Source organism: Neovison vison, chromosome 11, assembly GCF_020171115.1.
Source record: "Neovison vison isolate M4711 chromosome 11, ASM_NN_V1, whole genome shotgun sequence".
Lineage (NCBI taxonomy): Eukaryota > Metazoa > Chordata > Mammalia > Carnivora > Mustelidae > Neogale > Neogale vison.
The window spans coordinates 81,763,207-81,773,393 of record NC_058101.1 but is presented as its reverse complement, the minus strand read 5'-3'; positions in this window follow the sequence as shown (position 1 = coordinate 81,773,393).

The following is a 10,187-nucleotide window of genomic DNA, read 5'->3' as shown; positions in this document are numbered from 1 at the left end:
CCTTCAGGGTTTTTTCCTACAAGTCACTTGTATTTGTGATGGAAATGTATAAAATTACAGTTTGTGGTTTGCTGTATTTTCTGCAACTTCTTAACTTTCTCAAAGCTAATAACATATCTTAAATATAGTGGTGACCTTCCCTGATGTTCATTCTTTCAGCATTTCCAATGGTTTAGTAGTCATTTATTTACCTGTATTAAATCTATTCCTATTTGAAATACTTAGTTTACATCTGTTTTCCTAACTGAATATTGAGAGGGTGTTTAGTACCAGAAATGGTCCCAGGAACTAAACCACAAGCAAGAATTGTAGTCATTGAGAGAACAGAGACAAACTAGATGAACTTTGATTATCCTTTCTTCCTGAAAACAAATTATGTATCATGTGGCATGAAGAGGAAATCCAAGAAGAGTATAGCAGTTTCACTGGCTTGAGAGACAGAAATTGGAATTAAGTAGGCTGAGGCAACTGGAATTTGTGAGGCAGTGTTCCAGAGAGGAAAGAGCTATATACAGAAAGAGCTCCAGAATTCTGTACAAGGATTTTCTTGAGTCTGCCTTAATATCAAGCTTTTCCATATATAGAAGTGAGACTCTGTGATGCTGGGCAATGAAAAGCCACTAAGTATCTTGAGCTGAATAATTCTGAGTTCACCCAGGGCCTAGAGAGCTTATGGTCTGACTATGACAGTGGGAAGATTATACTGAACATTTAATTTTTCTTTTCATTCATGTTGCTATTAAGTTGGTTGTGAAACAAATTGAAATTTGTAAACAACTGGTTTGGTGTTCATCCTGTAGGTGTGTAGCCCTAGAATTGTTGCAGGGAACTTTGTAGATGTGGAAGAGCTCTCCCTATTTTGCTCCTCTAAGTTTTCCCACTGCCATAAAAAATTGGATAAAGGACCTGAACAGACATTTCTTCAAAGAAAATATACATACAAATAGCCAATAGGTGTGTGAGAAAGGGCTCCACATTACCACTTAGCAGGAAAATGCAAGGCAAAACCAATGTGGTATCACCTTACACCTGTTAGAATGGTCATTATAAAAAACAAAAGGTGAGTGTTGCTGAGGATGCAGAGAGAAGGAAACTCTTGTACAATGTTGGTGGGAATGTAAATTAGTATAGTCATTATGGAAAACAATGTGGAGTTTCCTTTAAAAATTAAAAATAGAACTACTGTATGATCCAGTGATCCCAGTACCGTGGTGTGTATACATCCTAAGGAAATGAAATCTAGATTTCCACAAAATACCTGCACTCCCATGTTCATTGTGGCATTGTTCACAATGGTCACTATATGGAAATGACCTGAATGTCCACTGATAGATGAATGGATAAAGAAAATATACATACAGTGAAATATTATTAAGCTGTCAAAAAGAGAAATTTCTGCCATGTGCAACAGCACAGATGAACCTGGAGAACATTATGCTAAATGGAATATGTCAGACACAGAAAGACAAATACTGCATAATTTCACTTGTATGTAGAATGTAAAATAGTCAAACTCATAGAAGCGAGGTGTAGAATGGTGGTTGTCAGGGATTGTGGGGAGAGAGAAATGGGGAATATCAGTCAACGGCTACAAAATTTTGTTATACAAGATAAATAAGTACTGAAAATCTACTCTAAAGCATAGTGCCCATAGTTAGCAATACTGTGTTGCTTAAAATTTTTCTAAGATGGGGCGCCTGGGTGGCTCAGTGGGTTGGGCCTCTGCCTTCAGCTCGGGTCATGATCTCAGGGTCCTGGGATCGAGCCCCATATTGGGCTCTCTGCTCAGCGGGGAGCCTGCTTCCCCCTCTCTCTCTGCCTACTTGTGATCTCTCTCTGTCAAATAGATGGATAAAAATCTTTAAAAAAAATTTTTTTTTTCTAAGATGGCAGACCTTATGTTAAGGGTTATCACAAAATAATAGCAACAACAACAATAATATTATTAGCTAAGAGGGCAGGAGGAAACTTTTGTAGGTGATGAATAGGCTTATGGCATAGATTGTGGTGAGGGTTTCGTGTGTTATGCATTTCTACAAAATCATCAAGGTGTAAATACTAATTTTATAAAGCTTCTTGTATGTCAGAAATTTTTTAAGAGGAAAGAATTTTAAGACAACAACTATAGATGCATGTAAGGATTAAAAGAAAACATAAACATAATTATAAAAGAACTGGAAGATACATAAAATAAGCAAATGGAATTTCTAGAGCTAAAAATACACTATCAGCAGTTAAAAAAAAAAAAATCCTGGGAGGGCTTAAGAGGATACCAGACACTGAAAAAAATCAATGAATTTGAAGACATAGCAGAAATAAAACAATCCAAACTGAAGCATGGAAAATATAAAGCTGAAAATAATGAACAGATCCTTAGTGGCCTCTGAGACAACATAAAGCAGTATAAGATACTGTAATTGGATTCCAGGAATGGAGTGGAAAAATATTTGAAGAATTAATACAAAATTTCTTTTTTTTTTTTCCCAATTTATTTATTTTCAGAAAAACAGTATTCATTATTTTTTCACCACACCCAGTGCTCCATGCAAGCTGTGCCCTCTATAATACCCACCACCTGGTACCCCAACCTCCCACCCACCCGCCACTTCAAACCCCTCAGATTGTTTTTCAGAGTCCATAGTCTCTCATGGTTCATCTCCCCTTCCAATTTACCCAAAAGCACATACCCTCCCCAATGTCCATAACCCTACCCCCCTTCTCCCAACTCCCCTCCCCCCAGCAACCCACAGTTTGTTTCGTGAGATTAAGAGTCACTTATGGTTTGTCTCCCTCCCTATCCCATCTTGTTTCACAAAATTTCTTAAAGATATATCTATTTATTTGAGAGAGGGAGAGAGAACACAGCAGGGAGAGGCAGAGAGTCTCACTCCACTCTGAGCGTGGAGCTGTACGTGGGACTTGATCTCATGACCCTGAGATCATGACCTGAGTGGAAACCAACAGTGAGGTGCTCAATTAACTGCACCATCCAGGCAGCACCCCCCCATTTTAAAAAATATTTAATCAAAACTTTGTAAATGCAAATACCCAAGAAACTCAATGAACACAAACAGCATTAAGAAAGAAAAAGAGGAAAAGAGAAAAAAGAAAATTATCCCATAAAATACATAATAGTAAAATTTCTGGAAAAGTGATAAAAAGAAAATCAATCTTAAAAGCATTTAGGGGACAAAGGATTTATTAACATGCAAGGAAAGAAAGCTATAAATAGTCAGTTACTTCTTATTTGAAGCACACATGCCAGAAAGCTGGAGTGACTTCTTTCAACTCCTGAAAGGAAAAAAAAAATTTTTCCTATCACAAAATATTCTTTAAAAATAGAGTCAAATTAGAACTATTTTCAGAGAAACAATTTGAAGAAGTTTGTTACAGCAGGCCAACAGTACAAAAAGAGTTTAAGAAATCCTTTATAAAATATATAAGAATTTTTTCTTGTTTTCTAATTTTTCTAAAAGATAATTGAAGGGCACCTGGATGGCTCAGTCAATTGAGGGTCCAACTCTTGATTTCAGCTCAGGTTATGATCTCAGGGTCATGAGAGTGAGCCCCATGCCTGACTCCATGCTTATGGGGGAGTCTGCTTGAGATTCACTCTCTCCCTCCCCCCGCCCTACCTCTGTGCTGTCTCTTGCTGTCAAATAAATAAAATCTTAAAAAAAAGATAAATGATTATTCAAGGAAAATGTATAATAATTGTTTTATGACATTTATAAAGTATTTAGAAATCAAGTATAACTAAAATAGCTTAAAAATGAGTGGAGGAAAATGAATCCTATATAATACTCTTATATTGTAATTTTACCAAATTGGCACTAGTTAGACTAACATTTTACTTAGATTGGTCAAGAAAATAAAGAAAGAAAATATAACTTATCAGTAACAGAAGTGAAATCAAAGGAGTGGACATTGCTAACGGATTCTATGGGATATAAAAGTACAACAAAGGATTGTTATGAACATCTTTATGCCATTAAATTAAATAATGAACAAATTCAGTGAAGAAACACAAGTACTAAATTGTTTCAGGAAGTAGAAAAACTGACTAGTCTTATATCTATTAAAAATTGAATTCACAGTTAAAATACTTGCCATAATGAAAACTTGAGACTTAAATGGCTTTGAAGAAATTCTCTCAAACATTTGGAGAAGTAAAACAGATTTTGCATTAATTTTTTCAGAAAATAAAAAAAGGAAACAACTTCTAGTTTATGATACTAATATTAATATGGTACAAAATCTAAACAAGTGTATTATAGAAAATAAAATTAAGGATCAGTATCTCCCATGAATATAGATACAGAAATGTCAAGCAAAGTAATAGGCAAATCAAATCCAGCAATATAAAGAAGTTGATAATAAGTCATGACAAATTAGAATTTATCTCAGAAAAACAATGACTTAAAACAAATCAATCAATGTAATTCACCACATTAACACAGTAAAGGAGAAAACACATATGATCATCTTGATAGATGCAGAGAAGTAATTTGAAATAGTTTCACCATCATACATGATAGAGTCCCATCAACTAAGGAATTAGTGGGGACTTCCTCAAATGGATAAAGCAAATCCATGAAAACCTACCTCAATCCATTTGATGGATTGATGGATAAATCCATCAAATGGATAAAGCAAATCTATAAAAACCTAATGTAATGCTTAATAGTAAAAGACTGAATGCTTTCCCACTAATGAACAGGGACATGTCAAGGAGGTCCACTATTGACATTATTTCTTATAAAATAGTAGTGGATCTAGCCAGTGTATTATAATTAGAAAAAACAAAACCACATAGATTGGAAAAGACTAAACCTTTTTATATTCACAGATGATATAATAATGAATTAGAAGAATTTAAAATATCCATAGAAAAGCTGCTAGAGTGCTTATGTGAATTTAACAAGGTCTCAATGTACAAGATACAATTTGTAAAAGTCAAGTTGTATTTTTATAGATTTGTGACAAAGAATTGGACATGGGAATTAAAAATACCATCTACAATAATATCAAAATGTGAATATCTAGGGATAATTTTAACAAAATATATGCAAAGGCCTGTATACTGAAAATACAAGACAAGGATGGCCACTTTTACCATTGCTATTCAACACTGTAGTGGAAGTTCTAATGAGAGCAATTAGACAAGAGAAATAAGTAAAAGATAACCAAAGTGAAAAGAACGAACATGTGTTTATTAACAGATAACATGATCCTATATTTAGAAAATCCAAAGTAATACACAAAAATACTATTAGAACTAAAATAATTTCAGCAAAGCTGTAGGACAATAAATCAATACACAAAAATCAGTTGCATTTCCATATACTAGCAATGAACAGGCCAAAAAAGAACCTGAGAAAATGATTCCATTTACAATTGCATTATAAAATAAAATATTTAGGAATTAATTTAACCAAAAAGGTGCAAGATACATATTCTGAAAATTTCAAAATGTTGCTGAAATAAATTAATGAAGGCCTTAATAAATGGGAAGGCAGCCTTTTTTTATGGTTTGAAGACTTCATATTATTAAAATTGGAATATTCCACAAGGCAGCCTATAGATTCAGTCCAATCCCTATCAAAACCTCAGTGGCCTTTTTTTAGAAATGGAAACGCTGATCCTAAAATTTGTATGGAATTGGAAGACCTCAAGTGGCTTTTTTTTTTTTTTTTTTTGATAATCTGATGTGAAAATACCTTGGTTCTCTCATACCACATCATTGTCTTGATGGTCTGTTACATTGATGACATCATGCAGATTAGATCTAAAAAAGAGGAAATAGGAAATAAATATCTCAAAAAATCTTTTTTTTTTTCCTAAAGATTTTATTTATTTATTTTTCAGAGAGAGGGGAGCGAGAGTGAGCACAGGCAGACAGAGTGGCAGGCAGAGGCAGAGGGAGAAGCAGGCTCCCTGCCAAGCAAGGAGCCCAATGTGGGACTCGATCCCAGAATGCTGGGATCATGACCTGAGCTGAAGGCAGCTGCTTAACCAATTGAGCCACCCAGGCGTCCCAATATCTCAGAAACTCTTATAAAATTTCAAGGATCCTGCATGTGGTTGAAGATTCTAGAGTTTTAGTAGTCTGGGAATATTGATGTGTCCCATTCAAAGTGAAAGACAACTTGTTGCATATGTGCTCTCCAATAAGAAAAGAACTGACTACTCGTTGGATTCAGGAGGTAAAATATACCATGTCTGAATAAACATTTTTTAAAGATTTATTTATTTATGAGAGAGAGAAAGAGAGAGGGAGTGAGCATACTTGGGGGGAGGGGCACAGAGAGAGAGAGAATCCCAAGCAGACTCCCAGCTGAGTGAGGAGCCCGACATGGGGCTGGATCTCATGATCCTGAGATCATGATCTGAGCCAAAATCAAGAGCTGGACAGTTAACTGATTGAGCCACCCAGGTGCCCCAGAATAACCATTTTTTGAGTGAATTATTAGGGTGCTGGTTTTGAGTGGGGCCAATAGCAAAAGAAGGCTTTAGAAATGCTTCAAGTTACTATGTGAGCTGTTCCACTACTTTAACCTTGTGACTTTGTGGGTCCAGTTGTGTTAAAGTGTCTACATCAATTGTGTATGCTCTTTGGGAGACTTTGCAACTCCAGGAGAATTGCACCACAGATCCTTAAGGTTTTAAAGCAAAGTTATACCCTTTTCACAAATAATAATTTACTTTTTGAGATAAATCTTGGTTTGATATTGGGCCTTGACCATACAACAACAAGTAACATGTAACTTAAGATGTCTGTTACAAAATGGGTGTTACCTGAATCACCAAGCAGTAATAGGATAAGCAACAACATTCTCTCATTAGGTGGAAGTTCACTTATGTCATATCTGGCTCTAGCAGCCCTAAAGACATTTGAATGTCAAGAGCAAGTGCTTAAACTCTCCATTGCATTTACTCCTGTTGCCTTAATATCTCTCACTCAACCCACCCCTGTGTCTCATAAGGTGAATCCTGACTTAGAAAGAAAATATTCAGGCCTGATTTGTGGAAGGTTTTGCATAATATGCAGGTAGCAGCCAGAATTCAATGCTTAGCATTAACTTAGGAGTGGTTCAGAAAGACAATGGGGAATGAAATTTCTTTCAGGGACAGAATATCAAGCAGTATATCTTGTCATCCTCTTTGTCTAGAAAGAGATATGGATAGAAGAAAAGATCTACATGGATTCAAGGTAAATAGCTCACAGTTTATCCAGATGGTGAAGGGCCTAGAAACAACACATTTGTGATATCAGTGATAAGAATGCATGGGGAAGAGACACATCCTTGGAAATTTGGAATGTATTCAGAGTGTTGAGCATATTTGTGACTCACATGGAGGCTTACCAAAGCACACCCACTATAGTGGGCTTTCAGTAATCAGGTGAATGAGATGACCCGCTCTTTGGACATTTTCCTTTTCAGTGCTACTGCTTGCTTAAGGGCATCAAGAATAAAATGTACATAATGACATGGAAGGAGAATATGCATACTCAAAGTAGAGATTCTTCTCACTGAGACTGATCTGGCCACGTACTGTTAAGTATGACATAGTATGTCAACAGCCAGAAACCAATGTTAAGTCCCAACTATGACACACATTCCATGGGAACAGGCTAGCCTTTCTTTAATCATTGAGGAATCAATGATTTATCCTCATTGAAATTTTGTAACATCTACAATGCTTTTGGTGTTATTATGCATGGAGATGGGGTATATATGTTCAACCAGTGACTAATGTATGATGCAGCTTTTCCCATGGCCAGAACACATGGATGTGGGAATCAAGATGTGAAAGTAAGAGTGCCTCCATTCACTGTTATTTCTCATAACTTACATGCCAAACTTTTCTTCCCATTGCTCCATATTTGGATTGTGTTAGTTGAGAGGTACTATTTAGTTTCCAAGGGAGAAATGCTTCCCACGGAGAACACAACATTGATTCCGCTGACCTGGAATTAGAGATTTCTCTAGCCACTTTGGGATTCTTGTGCAATCAACTAACAGGCAAAGAAGGCTGTCACAACACTGACTTGATAGCAAATTTTGATAAAGAGTACAATGTGGGAGCCTACTGAATAAGCAGCACTTCAGCTGTTCTGGGTTTTCAAATCATAGGGTGACCTCAACTTTTAGTCCTGATGTATAGGAGTAAAAATTATAAAAGCACAAAAATACATACATAAATAATTAAAAAAATACATTGTGTCATAAGAATAATGCAACAAGGAAATCAAATTTAGATCAAGACATCAGGGAAAGACTCTGAAAAATTAAAAAGTCTAAGATGGGATGTTGATGATATGCTTGGGACTACCACGGGGAAGAGTAGAGGAGAGAGCATTTTGGGCAGAATGAAATCCTGTGAAAAGAGTTTCTTTTGAGGAATTGTATGGTGACTGATATAATTAATGTGTGTGCCAGGCTGTTGGTGGCAGTAGATGGGTCTGGAGAAGTAGGCAAAAGCCAGACATGCAGGGAGTTCTCCATAATGGTAAGGAGTCTGGAACTCTTATTAGATATGAGAAGACACGGAGAAGGTAAAGTAAAGAGATGACAAGAAGCAATTTATGTTTTATAAAGATATTTGCTGCTGAGGAGGAAGGTTGAATTAAAGGTGATAGAAGAGATAAGAATGAGGTTGATCATGAGGTCATTGTAATAATCCAATTAAGAGATAAGACAGAAAATGGAGGAAAAGGACAAATGGAGGGATCAGCAATATATGTACAGGTGGAATAAACAAGTCATGGTGAAGGCCTGTGCAATGGAAATGATGAAGAGGAAGGAAAAGGTGAGTGTCTAGGCTTATGTTCCCCCAAATTGGATAAATGGAGGGATCATTTACTGAGAGACAGCAACAAGATTTCAAGCAGGTTTTGTGTTGGGTTAACTTTTGGACATGATAATTTTGATATGCTTGGTGAGATACCAAATAGAGATACCTGGAAGACGTTTGGATATGTGCATTCTAGTCTAGTTTATTGATAATGGGTCACTGGCAAAATGATTTTTGAATCCCTGAGAAGAGGTTATCTAAAGTGACAGATAAAGAAAAGAAGATAAGTGGACCTAGGACAGAGCCTTGCAGAATTCTAACACTGGGGAAAGGGGAAGAAGTGAACAAAGGACAGCTGGGAGTGCACACTTTTGCTAACTGAATAATAACTTCTGTTTATATAACTTATTTTAGTAGATAATTGTTAATATAGCTCATACTATCATTCATTATGCTAGTTTTATAATAAATAATTGTATAAAACATACTACTGTTGACTCAGACTATTATACTATATGTGGTAAATGTTCTTACCAGTATAATTGTTCCTTTAAGAATTAAGCATTCTGGGGATGCCTGGGTGGCTCAGTTGGTTGAGCAGCTGCCATCGGCTCAGGTCATGATCCCGGCCTCCTGCGATCAAGTCCCGCATTGGGCTCCTTGCTCGGCAGGGAGCCTGCTTCTCCCTCTGCCTCTGCCTGCCTCTCTGTCTGCCTGTGCTCTCTCTCTCTGTCAAATAAATAAATAAATAGAATCTTAAAAAAAAAGAAAGAATTAAGCATTCTGTTTTAGAGTCAGAAGCTTGGGTTCAGTCTTTCTATGCCACTTAGTACCTATGTGATCTTACAAACTGATTGACCACTTTAAACCTCAGTTTTGTAATATGTAAAATAAGTTAATACTAATACCTTATCTGTGGTATAATTAGAAGAATTAATAGCAAATCTGTATAAATCACATTGACTGGTACACAAGAAATACTTTAAACTGGTTTAACTATTATTATTGTATTATTGTTGTTGTTACTGTTATCTTTGAAATCTTGGAGTTACTCTGTTCCCAGGAAATCACTCTGTTGTCTATTCCTCTCTACTGACATCTTTTTTTCTGGACTTCTGCAATAGCAGGTTCATCATATCCCTGCTTTCTTTTTATTTTCCATATGGCCACCTTCTTGAAATATACATTGAATCCATTTGTTTGAACATTTTCAGTGACTTCTATTTTCACTTAAACACCTGAGAAACCTTCCATCTCATCTTAATCACTCATTTACTTATTTTTCTCTCTCCACTCAAATGTGAGCTCCAATAGGACAGAAGTCTTCTTTGTTATGTTCCGTGCTATATCTCCAAGTCTAGCACAATGCCTGGCATGTAGTAGGAGCT